Raw genomic sequence first — 14,720 nt, forward strand, 5'->3', positions numbered from 1 at the left:
GGACTTGTATTAAAGGTATGGTGACTGCAGAGGAGATGTGTTTGTGTGTGCGTGTATGTGTTTGAGGAGGTGGAGGGGGTTTGTGGTGGTCTCTAGAGAGTTTGTATCAAGGCTAGGCTGGTTTTCAACTGAAATGTATATGAGATTCAAATTACATGCCTGCTCTTCTCTTTTCTCCACCCCTCCTCCCTCCGCTCTCTCTCTTTCCTTCTCTTCCTCTCTGTCTTCTGGGATTCTTAGTCAGCTTCAGGCTCAGAAACATTCCCTCCCTTCTCTGTTTTCCCTTATAATTTCTCTTGCCAAGGAGACAGACAAAAAAAAAAAAAAAAAAAAAAAGGACAGCTGCACACTGATGACATGTTTCAAAACACAGATATTGTATCATAGCGATTGGACTAAGACATTTTCAGTTAAACAGATGTCTTAAAGGCCACTGTGATTAACTTTTGGACCTCTTTGGACAGCTCAGTGACCTCCAAAGTGACCTGCAAGCATTTTAGGATGCTTCCATATGAGCATCCTGTGCATGGTCAGGCAAACGGTTTTAGACGAAAATTTAAAAGGGAACTTTAAAAATGGACAGTGATAAGAAAAAAAAAATAATAAGCAGTTTTCACAACCTATTGTACTTCAATAATGTAACATTTGACCAGTAAAATTATATATTCAACAAGAAAATGATGAAAGATTATTAAAATATACTTCATTTTATTTTGTTAGAATAACATGCACTGATGAATCATGTATATTACAACTAGGAATGTGTGTTAAGACAGCAAAAAGGGTCACTAGGTTATGAATTCATATGTTCTTGAACATTATCTTAAAAAGCTGGACAACTTCAGTTGTTCGAGAAGTAAAAAAGGACACTGGAAACTTCTTTGTGAGGGTAAGTGGAAGAGAAATAAATAGGGCCAAAGATCGAACCCTGAGGTACACTAGTATGAGTGCAAAATAATACGCAACAAACAGTCAAAGTATGTTTTCCAAAAAAATGTCTTCACAAAATTGTAAAAGACAAAAGGAAAGGGGGGAAAAAACATTACAAGCCCAAGGCAGTGCAAAGCGTGGGTACTGGACCAAAGACATCGAACTATAACTGGGCAGAGAGCAACAGAAATGCATACTACCTGACACTTCAGCAGGGGCATGGAGAGAAAGAGAAGTAAAACAGAAGAGATGAGAGAGAGGAGATGGATGGGTAAGCCAGTTAGATGAGCAGGAGGAGAGAAATAACGATTCTGAACATAAGAGGGGGGTCAGGTATGCCTGAAATGCTCTGAAGAGAGAGAAACAAAGGATGAATATCGAGTGGAGGGAAAGGAGAGCCTGAGGAGGTGGAAGTCAAGAGAAGAGGTACAAACACATATTCACTCACACACAAACACGCTCTTAACTCATAAATAACTATGCTCAGAGGGAAGCAGGTTAAAAGACACTCTTCTCAAACAGTTAAGAAGCTGTGTTTCAACCTATCGGACCCCAACATAGAAAATAAAATAACCCTTATACAAAACATGAGTTGTATGTGAGTTCAAGATGGCGCCCGTTGGTGTTGGCTGCTCATCTTGCTCAGTTTGTTTTATTGTTTTTACTTTTTGATGTTGTGTTTACTTCCTCAATATTGTCAGACTTTATGTACTTATGATTGTCAAGCTTTATTTAATATCCGTTCAGCTGTACCTGACACCGGTGCTTTTTTTCCCTCTATCTATGAACTATCAGAGTTTTGAAGCCCTCAAGCAATGATGTTGGACTATAAGAAACCGGTGCTTTATGTAAATTTTTATCATGCACCTAAATATCACAAAAACTTCATTGAGGAATTCTCTGATTTATTTATTTTTTTCTCATATTGTACTATTGTCTGATTCAGTCTTAATTGTTGGAGATTTTAATGTACATGCTTGCTGCCCAGGAAAATCCATGGCATCTGAGTTCTTAGAAATATTGTGCTCTTAACTTGATTCGATCTGCTAAGAGTAGCACTCATGAACTTGGCCATTCTCTTGATCTTGTTCTGTCTTTAGGAATTTCAATTTGTGATCTTAATATCACACCACATGGATTTTCTGATCACTGTTCGTTGGTATTTAATGTGAACCTTCCAAGTGTATGTCCATCTGCTACTCTGTCTATGGCATATTCCCAAACAATCACCCCACTTACAGCACCAGAATTTCTAAATGCTTTTATTGCCTCTTCACAAAACCGAATATGAAATCTTCCTTCTGTTGATCAAAATGAGTTGATTACAATGTTTAATTCAGCACATTATAGACTCCATTGCTCCATACAAACTGAAGGAAAGAAGAGCCAAAACACAACCTTGGCTAAATGAACAGACTCGTATACTTAGACGGGAATGTGGAAGAGCAGAATGGAGGTGGTGGAAAGATAGGTTGCAAGTTTCCTTGCAAATGTTAAGGAAAAGTCTGACAAAATATCAAAAAGCTGTTAGTCTTTGAGTAAGTCTTTTATCTATGGCTGCTAACCCAGTGCCAACAGACATAACTGGACACATATGATTTTAAAAAAAAAAGACTGGACCCATATGATTATTTTTTTTTTTTTTGGCCAATTTCAAAATTGCCTAGCTTGTCTAAGGTACTTAAAAAAAAAAACAAACAAACAAAAAAAAAAACCCTGTGCCGAAACAATTATTCGCTTTCCTAACAAATTTCAAAAAATTCTAGTCTGGTTTTAGGTGTGTACACAGTACAGAATCAGCCATTTAATGATCTTCTTTTAATTACGAATGCCATTGAAGAAAAAATGCTGTGATGCTGAAAACCTTGTTCAACTGAATGAAAACAAAACAGAAATCATTATATTTGGTCACACAGCTTGTAGCCAGATGGTAAACAATAACTTAGGCCTATGGAAGGGAGCCTATTGTTTGACTCATCTCTCATATTTGATATTTTTCATATTTGACTCATCTCCCATATTTAATTTTTGACTCATCTCTCATATTTGATCGACAGATAAAGAAGATGGTTCATAATTGTTCTTCTATTTAAGGGCAATAGCCAAATTGAAACCAATTTCATCAGCCAGTGCCCTGGAAAAAGCTGTCCATGCCTATATATTTTTTCTCCCGTTAAGATGCTCTTTATGACAGATATTATAAGATTTTATCTTCTTTCTGATCCCTTTTGCACATGGGAATTTAAATTATCTAAAGAAGAAAATGAAATGTTTTGTGTTTTACCATGGAGCAATAAAATAAAATGAAATGAAATGAAATGTTGGGACTTGCCAAACATATATTGCTCGGTTGCACCTAGTACAAAATACTGCATCAAGGATGTTAATGAATGCTGGGAAAATGTATCCTTTTGGATGGACCAGTTCAATTTAGGGTACAGTATAAGATATTGATATATGTTTTTAAAGCAGTCCACTGAATGACAGTTCAGGCATAATATTAAGATCATCAAACAAGTTTTTTCGAACAATCCTCAGAGCGTTCCTCAAATTGAAGGTTGATCATGCTTTCTCTATCAATGACCCAAGACTGTAGAATAATCTGCCATTAGATGTTACATCTTCCTTAACTCTTAATGTTTTTTTTTTTTTTTTTTTTTTTAATGCTTGCATTTGAAAACACTAAACCCTACTCTAAATCTAACTACTATGGTAAAGTGTTTTGAAGACATAACATATTATTATGAAAGGAGTCATGTGAAAATAAGTCTTTATTAATCAATAATCTCCACCTTTAATCATAATTTGTGTGAAAAGGAATAAGCTTTATTTGGCTAAATATTAACAGTTGTGCAAAAGGAAATGTGTGTGTACAAATTGCATGAGTACATAATGCATTATACCATGAACAATATTAGCAGTTATGAATGAATCAAACCCTTTCAGACAATAAGAAATTTTAATATAGTATACCGTGCATTATCACTGTATGTGGGCAGACACAAATCACACAGAAAAATAAAATTACTCACTGTAACATCAATTTTTCCTTTGTCTTGCAAACACTGAACTACAGCACTTCACAGGAGATAGAGTGTCTTCACTGGTGGTCACCATATCGCGTTGGAGCTCATTTGCATAAAATTAAGCTTCACAACTTTGTCACATTGCAGAACACTCTCAGATCAGGTCACTGACGGCTGCTGACACTCTGTCATTGAAAATGAATGAGTTCTGGCTGTCGCTGCAGAGAGCTGTCAGTTTGAATGCCACTTTAGAAAGCAACAATGCACAAATTACGAATTATGCAGCTATAAAGCAAGTGCAAAATGCATTACAGATACTGACTCCACTTTTCTCGGAAACATTGATCTGCTGTAAATGTGTAAGTGTGTGTGTGTGTGCAGGCATTCTGGTAGGCCAGTGAAATGTTGTCCAGATTAAAGACTTGTGGGAGTCCCAGGATGCTTGCTATATAACACAGAGGCCATTGATTAGCCATTAATGACGCACTGAGAAGCCATCTCCCCCACCAGTACTCAATCATACCTCTAGAAAGAGAGATAGAGAGGCATCAAGACAGGGTCTTGGTATACATCCTCATGCCTATAGCCAGTGCACAGCCGTGCTGATATTCAGTACACCAGCACAACCACAGTAACACCCGAATTAGAAGACTTTCAAGAATTTCATAGAATCATTTTCTTACTCAAGGCAAAATCTGTCACTCCTTGCCAATATAAGTTCCTACTTACACACATCACTAAGTCATCATTACTGGAGTCAAACAGCATTAATCTGTGGAAAACAGTGGAAAAATCCAAATAACACATCCCCCGCATTTCTAATTATGCATGACATCTCCACTGCCACATTTAGGCAGCCCACACCCTTCCAGAGCGTGAACCGGACAGACACACATTCAGCCACACACATCCCAAGCCTAAACCAGGTTAACATCAAGGCTGGGGTCCTCATTAGAGACTAATTAGTAGTGTTGGTCAAGCAGGTCTCATTTCAGTCCGTACATTTGCTTTTATTTCTTCGTTGCTATGAAAAAAAATGCTGTGTTTTTGGATCCAGCCTGAAGATCTTACAGATTCAAGGAAATATAACATACCTAACGGATGACAAACATGCTGGCACATGCACACATATGGCACTCGGATGGCGCAGTGTGGGGTTTGCTGCATAACTAAGCATGTAGAGAGGAAGCCATCTTCTCTGGGTAGCACCAAATGAATTCACAGAGGCTCTATGCAAATGTTCCCTGGGCTAACGAGCCTGGCTAGATGATTGGAGTGCCATTGAAATTCTCCTCTCGTACCACACTCCTTCCTCTCCTGGCTTCCTATCTCTGTTTCTCATTCTCTCTATCGCTTTGCCACCATCTATCTATCTATCTATCTATCTATCTATCTATCTATCTATCTATCTATCTATCTATCTATCTATCTATCTATCTATCTATCTATCTATCTATCTATCCTGAAGCATGTTCTATTTATCCTGAAGCATGTTCTAATGTTTGGCTAAATCTCTCTTTCGGTCTCTTCATCTCTTATTTTCCCTGTCTCTGTGGGCAATGGGACGGTGGTGTCTCTTCTTAAACACATTCTGATGCTTTGCACCTGCTCTCCCTGTAAAACATCCAAACACGGTCATGAATAAACAAGCCCAGTCCTCCAACCTTTGCTCAAACCACACCACTGCCCCCGTGAACATACATCAATAAGTAAACGCCTCCCAGACCCCCCCCCCCCCCCATATACACTCGCACAAAAACACACACAGCAGGTAGGATGCCTCTACATAATCCCTTTAGCACCTTACTCTTTAATGTAGACACAGAGACTTGAAAAAAAATAAATAAATAAGGGACGGATAGGGCGTCTTTAACAGGTGGACATGTGGCCATCAGCCCTTCTTTCCCTAGAGGATCTGGTGACACTGGGACTTAAAAGCGCACACCTCTCTCTCTCTCTCTCTCTGTCCATCTGTCCGGCCCCACCACAGCTTTCATCACTCTTTCACTGTCTGCATTATTCAGCACCTGCCTCTCTTTCTGTCTTTTACTTTATCCCTTCCTTCTTTATTTTTGTTGTGCCACTTTCTGAGGGAATATTGTCACTCATTCTCTTACCCCGAGACAGACAGGCAGAGAGAGAGAGAGAGAGAATGGTGTGGTTGTTTGAGGGAGCAGCTGGAGTGGAGGCACGCTCCACTAAAGAGAGCACTGATTACTAACGCTCACAGAGCAGCTCTCCATCTTCACCTCTCTCTCCCTCTCTCTCTCTGTGTGTGTGTGTGTGTGTGTGCTGTAGAGATTCTGGGTCTGAATATGCAGATTGGTAGAAAATGGCTGTAGCTGGTAGACACTGAGTGTGTGATCAGCTGAGTCTCACCGCAATTCATTGAGCAATTTTGTATATTTATAAGCAAATCAGGGTGTACTTTCACACACATACATGTTCGCTGATCAAGTCTAGACCCTTTAGCTCATCCGATTTTTTTGAGGTACATCCCCACAAAAAGTATAAATGTGTCAAAAATCAGAAATTTTATTGTACATAAATTGTAAGACAACGACAATAATGCATCTATCTATCTATCTATCTATCTATCTATCTATCTATCTATCTATCTATCTATCTATCTATCTATCTATCTATCTATCTATCTGTCTATCTATCTATCTGTCTGTCTGTCTCCGTCTGTCTGTCTGTCTGTCTGTCTATCTATCTATCTATCTATCTATCTATCTATCTATCTAATCTGTCTGTATGTCTGTCTGTCTGTCTGTCTATCTATCTATCTATCTATCTATCTATCTATCTATCTATCTATCTATCTATCTATCTATATATCTGTCTGTCTGTCTGCCTGTCTGTCTGTTGTTCTATCATCCATCCATCTGTCCATCCATCTGTCCATCCATCCAGCCAACCATCCATCCATCCATCCATCCATCCATCCATCCATCATATTTTATATTAATTCATTTATTCATTTTTTTTTCAATATTATTTGTCTGCTATAATCAATATAGAGTTCTGAAGTACAAAAGAAAGTGTTGGAATTTCCACACTTTTGCCAGATAGATAGATAGATAGATAGATAGATAGATAGATAGATAGATAGAAACATACATTTTAACTTCCATACCACATGTGGTCAAAATACTATTATGAAGTTAGTAACAGTTTTATTACCATATTCCTATGCCATGAATATGCAAGGAACTCAAGATAATTCAAAGAACGCCCTGATATTTCCATGATAAATGTCAAAAAAAAAAAAAAAAAAAAAAAAAAAAAATAGCATTACAACAATGCCATGTCCAAAAATCCATTGTAATACTATGAAACTTTTTTGTTAGTGCAAGCCCTATATAAAGTGGCAAACAGGCCAAACAAATCAGTGTACATTTTAAACAGTGACAAAAGGAATGTGACTGGAGAAATGCAGTGTAGGACAGAAACGTCCAGTTGAATCAGTGTGGTGTAATTCCTCTTCAGCGAGTGAGTCCCCACTGGAGTTCAGTCCCCTCTACCCTCATCTGTCACACGCTCCTTCAGCACCTCCAAATAAAACCCCATACACTCCATTCACTGCTCAGATTATTGATTTATTTTTCAGTTCCACTTTAGAGGACAATTTGTATGAAGCTTTTCCATAATGCATGAGTGTGTGTGTGTGTATTATTGAAACTTGTGCCGTGTAAGGGGCATGTTAGGACATGACCAACTTCTCTCACACACAAACACACATTACAATGTACAGGCACACACTGAAATGCTACACACTAGCAAACATACATTAGGTGACGTTTCATTAACGGGTTCCTGGAACAATGTGACCAAGTTACCATCACCATCTGACAGATCTCACTTTTAAATGGAACTTAAACTTTTCTATACAATGAAACTGAATGTGGACATGAGCTGTCAAGCTGCGGACAGTGCTACAAAAGCATTCTATATGAGCTTCAGAAGACTTGTGAAATAGTGCACGAGTCATATAGATCATATAGGTCATTTTTGGAGGTCAACAGCCCTGGTCCCTATTCACCTTAAAGGGATACTCCACCCCAAAATGAAAATTTTGTCATTAATCACTTACCGCCATGTCGTTCCAATCTCGTAAAAGGGGTTTCACTCTACATCACCATAGCGCCATTTTGGCTAATATTCTGTGTCAGCAACGCCACATGATGCACTGTTTTCTTTCAAATCAAAGCGTAAATATACGTAGTAAATGTATCCTTGTGGTGCGGCTGACACAGAAGAGTGTACGCTGCCTGCGTACTGCTCAGATTCGCCAAAATGGCGCTATGGTGATGTGGAGAGACACAGAGGAGACAAATTGTTGAATAAAGTCATTATTTTTGTTTTATTTGCGTACAAAAAGTATTCTCGTCACTTCATAACGTTACGGTTGAACCACTGATGGCAGATGGACTATTCTGAAGATGCTTTTCATACTTTTCTGGACCTTGACAGTGTATTTTACTTGGCAGTCTATGGGACAGTCACAGGCCTTGCGGTTTTCACCCAAAATATCTTAAATTGTGTTCCGAAGACGAACAAAGCTTTTACGAGTTTGGAACAACATGGGGGTAAGTGATTAATGATAAAATTTTCATTTTGGGGTGGAGTATCCCTTTAAATGAGTGGGAAAAGAACAGAATGAACATTCTGCTAAACATCTTCTTTTTAGGTCTAAAATAAAAAAAAAAAAATGTTTGGGTGAAATGTAATGTTACTGTTTATATATATATATATATATATATATATATATATACATACATATATATATATATTTTTTTTTTTTTCTTTTTTTTTTTTTTTTTTTTTTTTTTTTTTTTTTTTTTTTTTTTTTTATTTTTTTTTTTTTTGTGTGTGGTATTAAAAATCTTCTGTACTTGAAACAGAGCTGAAAAAAAGATTAAATATAACTTTAAAAATCTAAATCTAAAAATTAGAAATGTTTTCCTGGCAACTAACTGAAATAAATAATCTGAAGTATTACAACTACTAAAACTAAAATTGAAAGGAAAATAAATTTTAATTGTATCAATCAGGGTTCTTAAAAAAACAAACAAACAAAAAGAATATATATATTTAAAAATCTACAGTTTAAATCTACAGTTTTATATAATATATATATATATATATATATAATATATATATATATATATATATATATATATATATATATATATATATTATATATTAATATATATTAATAGCTAATTCAAAATATTAATACGTATTAAAATAGTATATTAATAATAATAAAGTGACACTGGTGTAATATAGTGCTGGTATGAATCAATGCATATAAATGCATAAACCCAGAAGCATCTTAACTTCTCTAACAGACACAGTCCAGTTTCACTCAAAAATAACCTGAACACAGATCTACTCACTTCCTCCTCTAAATCTGCTATTTCATTCAGTGTTTTTCCTCTGACCATTCTCTACAGAAGTGTTTGGTTCAGGGAAGTCTGTCCAGGTTGGAGTTTATGCCCCTCTCAGCAGGAAATCTGTCAGCCATTCGGAATGTGTTTGTGGCATGCACATAACTGTGAAAGCACTGGACTGTATATGTGTGTGGCGCCGTGGTGGTACACTAATAAAAAAACAAAAAATAAAAAAATCACACTGCGATGCATCCTTACACCTTCCTCATTCCGACCATCGTTTCATACTAGTTGCCATGGAGATAAGACAAAACTCACACTGTTTTGGGTTTTCAGAAGAGGAGGAGAATGATCTGAACAAAACTGCCTGATGAAAACTTATACTCACACACACACACACACACACACTGGTACGTACATTCCACACTATTCCAGACAAACTGACACCAATAGCAAAAAGGAACACTTCAAGGCAATAGTCCAACCAAAAATTATTATTTATTTATTTTTTGTTATTTTTTTTTTAATATCCAGGCTACTCATTTCAATAATTAATGAAAGTGAATAGGGAGAAAAAAAAATGACAAAAAGCATCATAAAATGATTTCATTCAAAAGTCATATGTAATATTCCAAGTCTACAGAAGTCAGGTAATACCTTTTGTTAAGAAAAAGGTGAAGTTCACCCAAAGATGAAAATTCTATCATCATTTATTCACCCTGATGTTGTTCCAAACTCATACGTGTTTTGTTCTGCTTCAAAACACAAATGATTTTATATTTAATGAAACCTGAGAGATTTCTGTCCCTCCATTGAAAGTCCACACAACCAAAACTTTGGTGCTTCAAAATGTTCATAAAAAGATCATAAAATGAATCCAAATCAAATGAACGGGTTTAATCCAAGTCTAATGGGTTTAGAACATTTAGAACATGAGGCTGAGTAACTGATGACAAAATTTTAAGTTGTTATTCACTTAAAATCTTGACACAGAGATAAAGTAATTAAAAAAAAATAAAAAATAAAAAAAAATCCTGCTGATCCAGTTCACAGAACTGGTCTAAAAGATTCATTCTGAAGTTCGAATCAATGATTCAGCGATCTAGTCAGATTATCACTAAGTAACAACTTAATATTCAGTCTGCTTCTCACAAAAAGCTATCGTATGACTTCAGAAGACTTGGAATATAGCATATACCGACCACTTTTATGATGTTTTTGAACCTTGACGAACCCATTCCTCATTTACTTTCATTATATTGAAACTTGGACCTTAAAATATTCACCTTTTCTTATATTCACCAGATCAGTCATTCTCTCACAGTTTGTGTATATGTGTCCAAGTGCTACGGTCTTGTACTTATCAGCTAGTCAAATATTGACACTTGAGAGAGCAGCAGCACAGTCACTTTCTGTCACTCATAGAGTTTAATAGTGTATGTATGGTAACAGTGCACTGTAAATGTGCACAATATCTGCTGCTGGAATACAGCAGTAATGCTAAACTAACAGAGGACAAGAAAAGGAGGACAAAGGGTGACTGAAAGTGGAGAGCTTGATTCTAACAGATTACAGCAATGTGTCTTTTACTGGACTGAGTGGGATCACACAACTAGCAATGTACCGGGAAGGAAGTGAGACCGTTGAGCAAGAGCATGGACTTCATTTTACTACTAAAAGTATTTTAAAAGATGAGAGATTTTTGCCTATTATTCCAGTTTTGCTTGGTTTTCCTTGAAGTGTCAGGCTGATATAGAACTATAACCACACACATCCACGCTCACACTCATAAACTGCACCACTATTTGAGATTTACTGCAAACAAGATGCAGTTTTTCCTCGCCCTTCATATAAATAGTCCTATCAGCATAATGATTCCACATCGCACATGCTGACGTGCTTATTTCTTTATTCCTTTTCCATTTCAGATCAATAATTTAGCATCGCTCCATCTTTTTTGCATTTCATTAAATTCACACAGGGAATTGCCTGGATGTTATGAATCTCATCCCAGCTTCATCAATGGGAAATAGCAAAATGGCTTAATGACACATTCAAAAAAGGACTGAAGTGCAGGGAGACCCCAAGATCAACTACACATTACTCTATCTGTCAGTATTTCTAATCTAGCTATGAAAATGTTTCCAGATGTTACTTAAAGGAATAGTGCACCCAAAAATAAAATGTTGCTGATATTTTACTCACCCTCAGGCCATCTAAGATATAAATGAATTTGTTTCATGATTGGAACAGATTTTAAGAAATGTAGCATTACATCACTTGCTCCCCAGTGGATCCTCTGCAGTGAATGGGTGCCGTCAGATTGAGAGTCCAAACAGCTGATAAAAACATCACAGTAATCTACAAGTAATCCACATGACTCCAGTGAACGTCTTGTCAAGAGAAAAGAATGTGTTCTAGCAAAAATTCAAGTCCATATTCAATAAAAACGATTCCTCCAGCGAAAAAGTCCATCCCCTGTCCATTGACATTTGTTTTGGACTATTTTTGCTTGTAAACAGTGCTTGATCTGTGCACATTTCTCTCCTATTCCTCCTTCATTGAAGAAAGCAATGATGGTTTTTTTTAGAGTAGCTGTGGATTACAAGTTGGTAATTGATGGGCTAGAGTTGTGTTACTTGTGATTATTGTGCTTGATCTGTGCACATTTCTCTCCTTATTCAGGCAAGATTTTTTAGAGTTGTGTGGATTACTTGTGGATTATTGTTATGTTTGAGCAAATTTTTATTTTGGGTGAACTATTCCTTTAAATCTAGAAAAGGAGAGACAGAGAGATGATTTATTTAAGTGACAACTGCATCTCAGAATCACATGTTGAACATTTGATTTTAATACAAGAAAGAATTTCAACAATGAATTCACATCTAAGGTCAGGGTTTAGTTTAAGGTTAGTCTATAATAATAATAGTTGGCTTTATTTTGGCACAATAGAAGTCTATAGGCCAAACTGAGATGGTGGTGAGGAAAACATGCCTGTTGGCCTGGTGTACGTTTTCATTTTATTTATTAATTTATTTATTCCTAGTTAAATCAAGGGTAGGCTAATGACAGGCAGTGTAACTGAACCTGTAAATCCTGCTCTAACTCCTCACCACTCTCTCTGATCCTCTTACACATCTTGCCATCTTAAACATGAGTCACACAGCAGAAATCAGCTTACTGCTTCACACACACACACAGCCCTCCTACGCATACAAGTGAACCCTACCGCTGTTACACCATTAATAAAAAGTACCATCGTATTACCAGTTTCTCTTTCTTTTAGACATTTGCCATGGTAACACCTTGGTACTCTCAATCAAGCGCTCTCCAATAAAGCTCTAGTTCCTGATCTGAACCCAATGGGGTTTGTGTCAGGTTTAGGTTTCTCAGATTCTTATTTCAGTCAACAGTCATCAATGTAGTGATATAATTAAATTCTACTACTTTTATCAAGATAAACCAGAGGGTTAGCTTTGCTCATGTTGAAGCAGATCATTTGAATTTTTTAGCTCGATTGATGTGCTGGGTAATCTTTAAGCAAAGAGAGTCAGAGACAGTTGGCTAGAGCTGGAAGTGTGACCTTCTGTTAATCCATTAAAGTGACTGCTTAATCAATTAAGCTGGAAGTCATGGTCAGCAACAACACAACAGATAGAGGAGAAAACAACAAAAGCGCTGGCCTGGAATCGCACAAACACACGCCGCCAAGGTGTACATCCCTATCCCACAATGCCCCGTATCGTCATATGACAACTCACACGTCCGCATCTGTGACAAGAGAGAGGGGAATCCAAGCATGTAATCAATCGATACTTGCTGGAAACCTTTAGACCCCTTATACTGATACTCATTGACACAGCGGCTAAAGCAGATCAATGAGTGCTCCAGTGTGAAGGGCAGGGAGATACACTCCTCCATTGAGAAAGATGAACTGAGCAAAGAGGAAAGAGAGAGACTCTAGTCACTGATTCCATCTGACTTGGCCGGTGTAAGCAGCACCTATTGATTTTCCAATCAACTACAAGGCTAGGGTTCACACAAACGTACACACACACACTCCACCACTTGAGCTAGGAAGTCCGCTACTCAAGAAAACTGCTACCTTGTTTGAACACGCACACAAAACACTCTTGGCAGAATCATTTTGCTGCCTTTAGAGGGAATTTGATAGAGTGAAAAAGCATTTGTCCACTACCAGACTGGATTTATTGCACAAACAAACACACATATAGAGGGTGGGAGATACTGGGGAGATCTGAACACCATAATAATGTGTTGAACCCCCTGAAAGGAAGATCTTTTCAGGATTACGATACACCTTAGTGTCTTGTTTATTTTAAAGAAAGCATTAAAGCAGTGTTGCTATTTTTAACTAAACCTAACTATTAAAAATAATTTTCTGTAATTTTGAAATAAAGCTGGAATTAATTCTAAATAATAGTTTACAAACTTAAACTTAAAATAATGTTAAAATTAACTAATAAGAATGACAAAAGCATGTGAAAAAATGATTAAAATTGAACCTCTATGTTGTGTTCTGGTCATTTTGACCTGGAGAGGATTTTCTTTTTCCTAAAAATGCTAGTTAATGGTATCGCATTGGACTAAAACAAAAAGAAAGAAAGAAAGAAAGAAAGAAAGAAAGAAAGAAAGAAAGAAAGAAAGAAAGAAAGAAAGAAAGAAGTTGACAAAAATTGTAATTAAAACAAAAAAATACAAATATAAAAGTTAATTTTTAAAGCTCAGCTTTTAAATGAAAAATAAGCATTATTTATGTTATAATATGAATACATACTATAATAGTACATACATTATACAAAATAATGATACATTATAGAGGCAGAAATCCTAACAATATCTAACAATTATGTTACATAAAACGTCCTCAAAAATAAAACCTAGCATTAAAAGTAGATATTTTTTTCCTTGTAATTTAAGTGAGATATGTTTGTCAGTAACTATGAACCAACATACAGTTAGACATACTGAGGCATAGCTTAAAGTAGGCTGAATTTGCAACCATGTTTGTCATTCTCACCCAAATGTCCATGGAAATGACCCCCATGAAAATCTTTTTGCTGCACGCATACCATGTTAGATCATATAGGGAATGAGTGGGAATCATCCGTGCTGACAGGGCATTACGTGTCTTAATTCAGCTCCATTTTGTTGAGTTGTCCTATTTTTCGGTTTCCACTCCATCCAGACACAATAGGAGATATTGAGGCCAAAATGAATTAGGACTGATTAACAGAGTTCCTACAGACCATATTGAGAATATAAGGATAAGGCTAAAATAGAAAAGAGGGCCTTTGATTTTCATTTAAACACCTCTTATGAACGTTCAATGAAACACACACAC

At 36.6% G+C, this 14,720-nt stretch overlaps 1 protein-coding gene across 3 annotated transcripts in view; it reads right to left on the minus strand.

Annotated features, from left to right (window-relative positions):
• Positions 1-14,720, minus strand: part of LOC109059267 (Down syndrome cell adhesion molecule-like protein 1 homolog) — a 127,657-nt gene that overhangs the window by 86,706 nt on the left and 26,231 nt on the right. The gene's annotated exons all lie outside the window — the stretch shown is intronic.

Source organism: Cyprinus carpio, chromosome A15, assembly GCF_018340385.1.
Source record: "Cyprinus carpio isolate SPL01 chromosome A15, ASM1834038v1, whole genome shotgun sequence".
Taxonomy (NCBI): domain Eukaryota; kingdom Metazoa; phylum Chordata; class Actinopteri; order Cypriniformes; family Cyprinidae; genus Cyprinus; species Cyprinus carpio.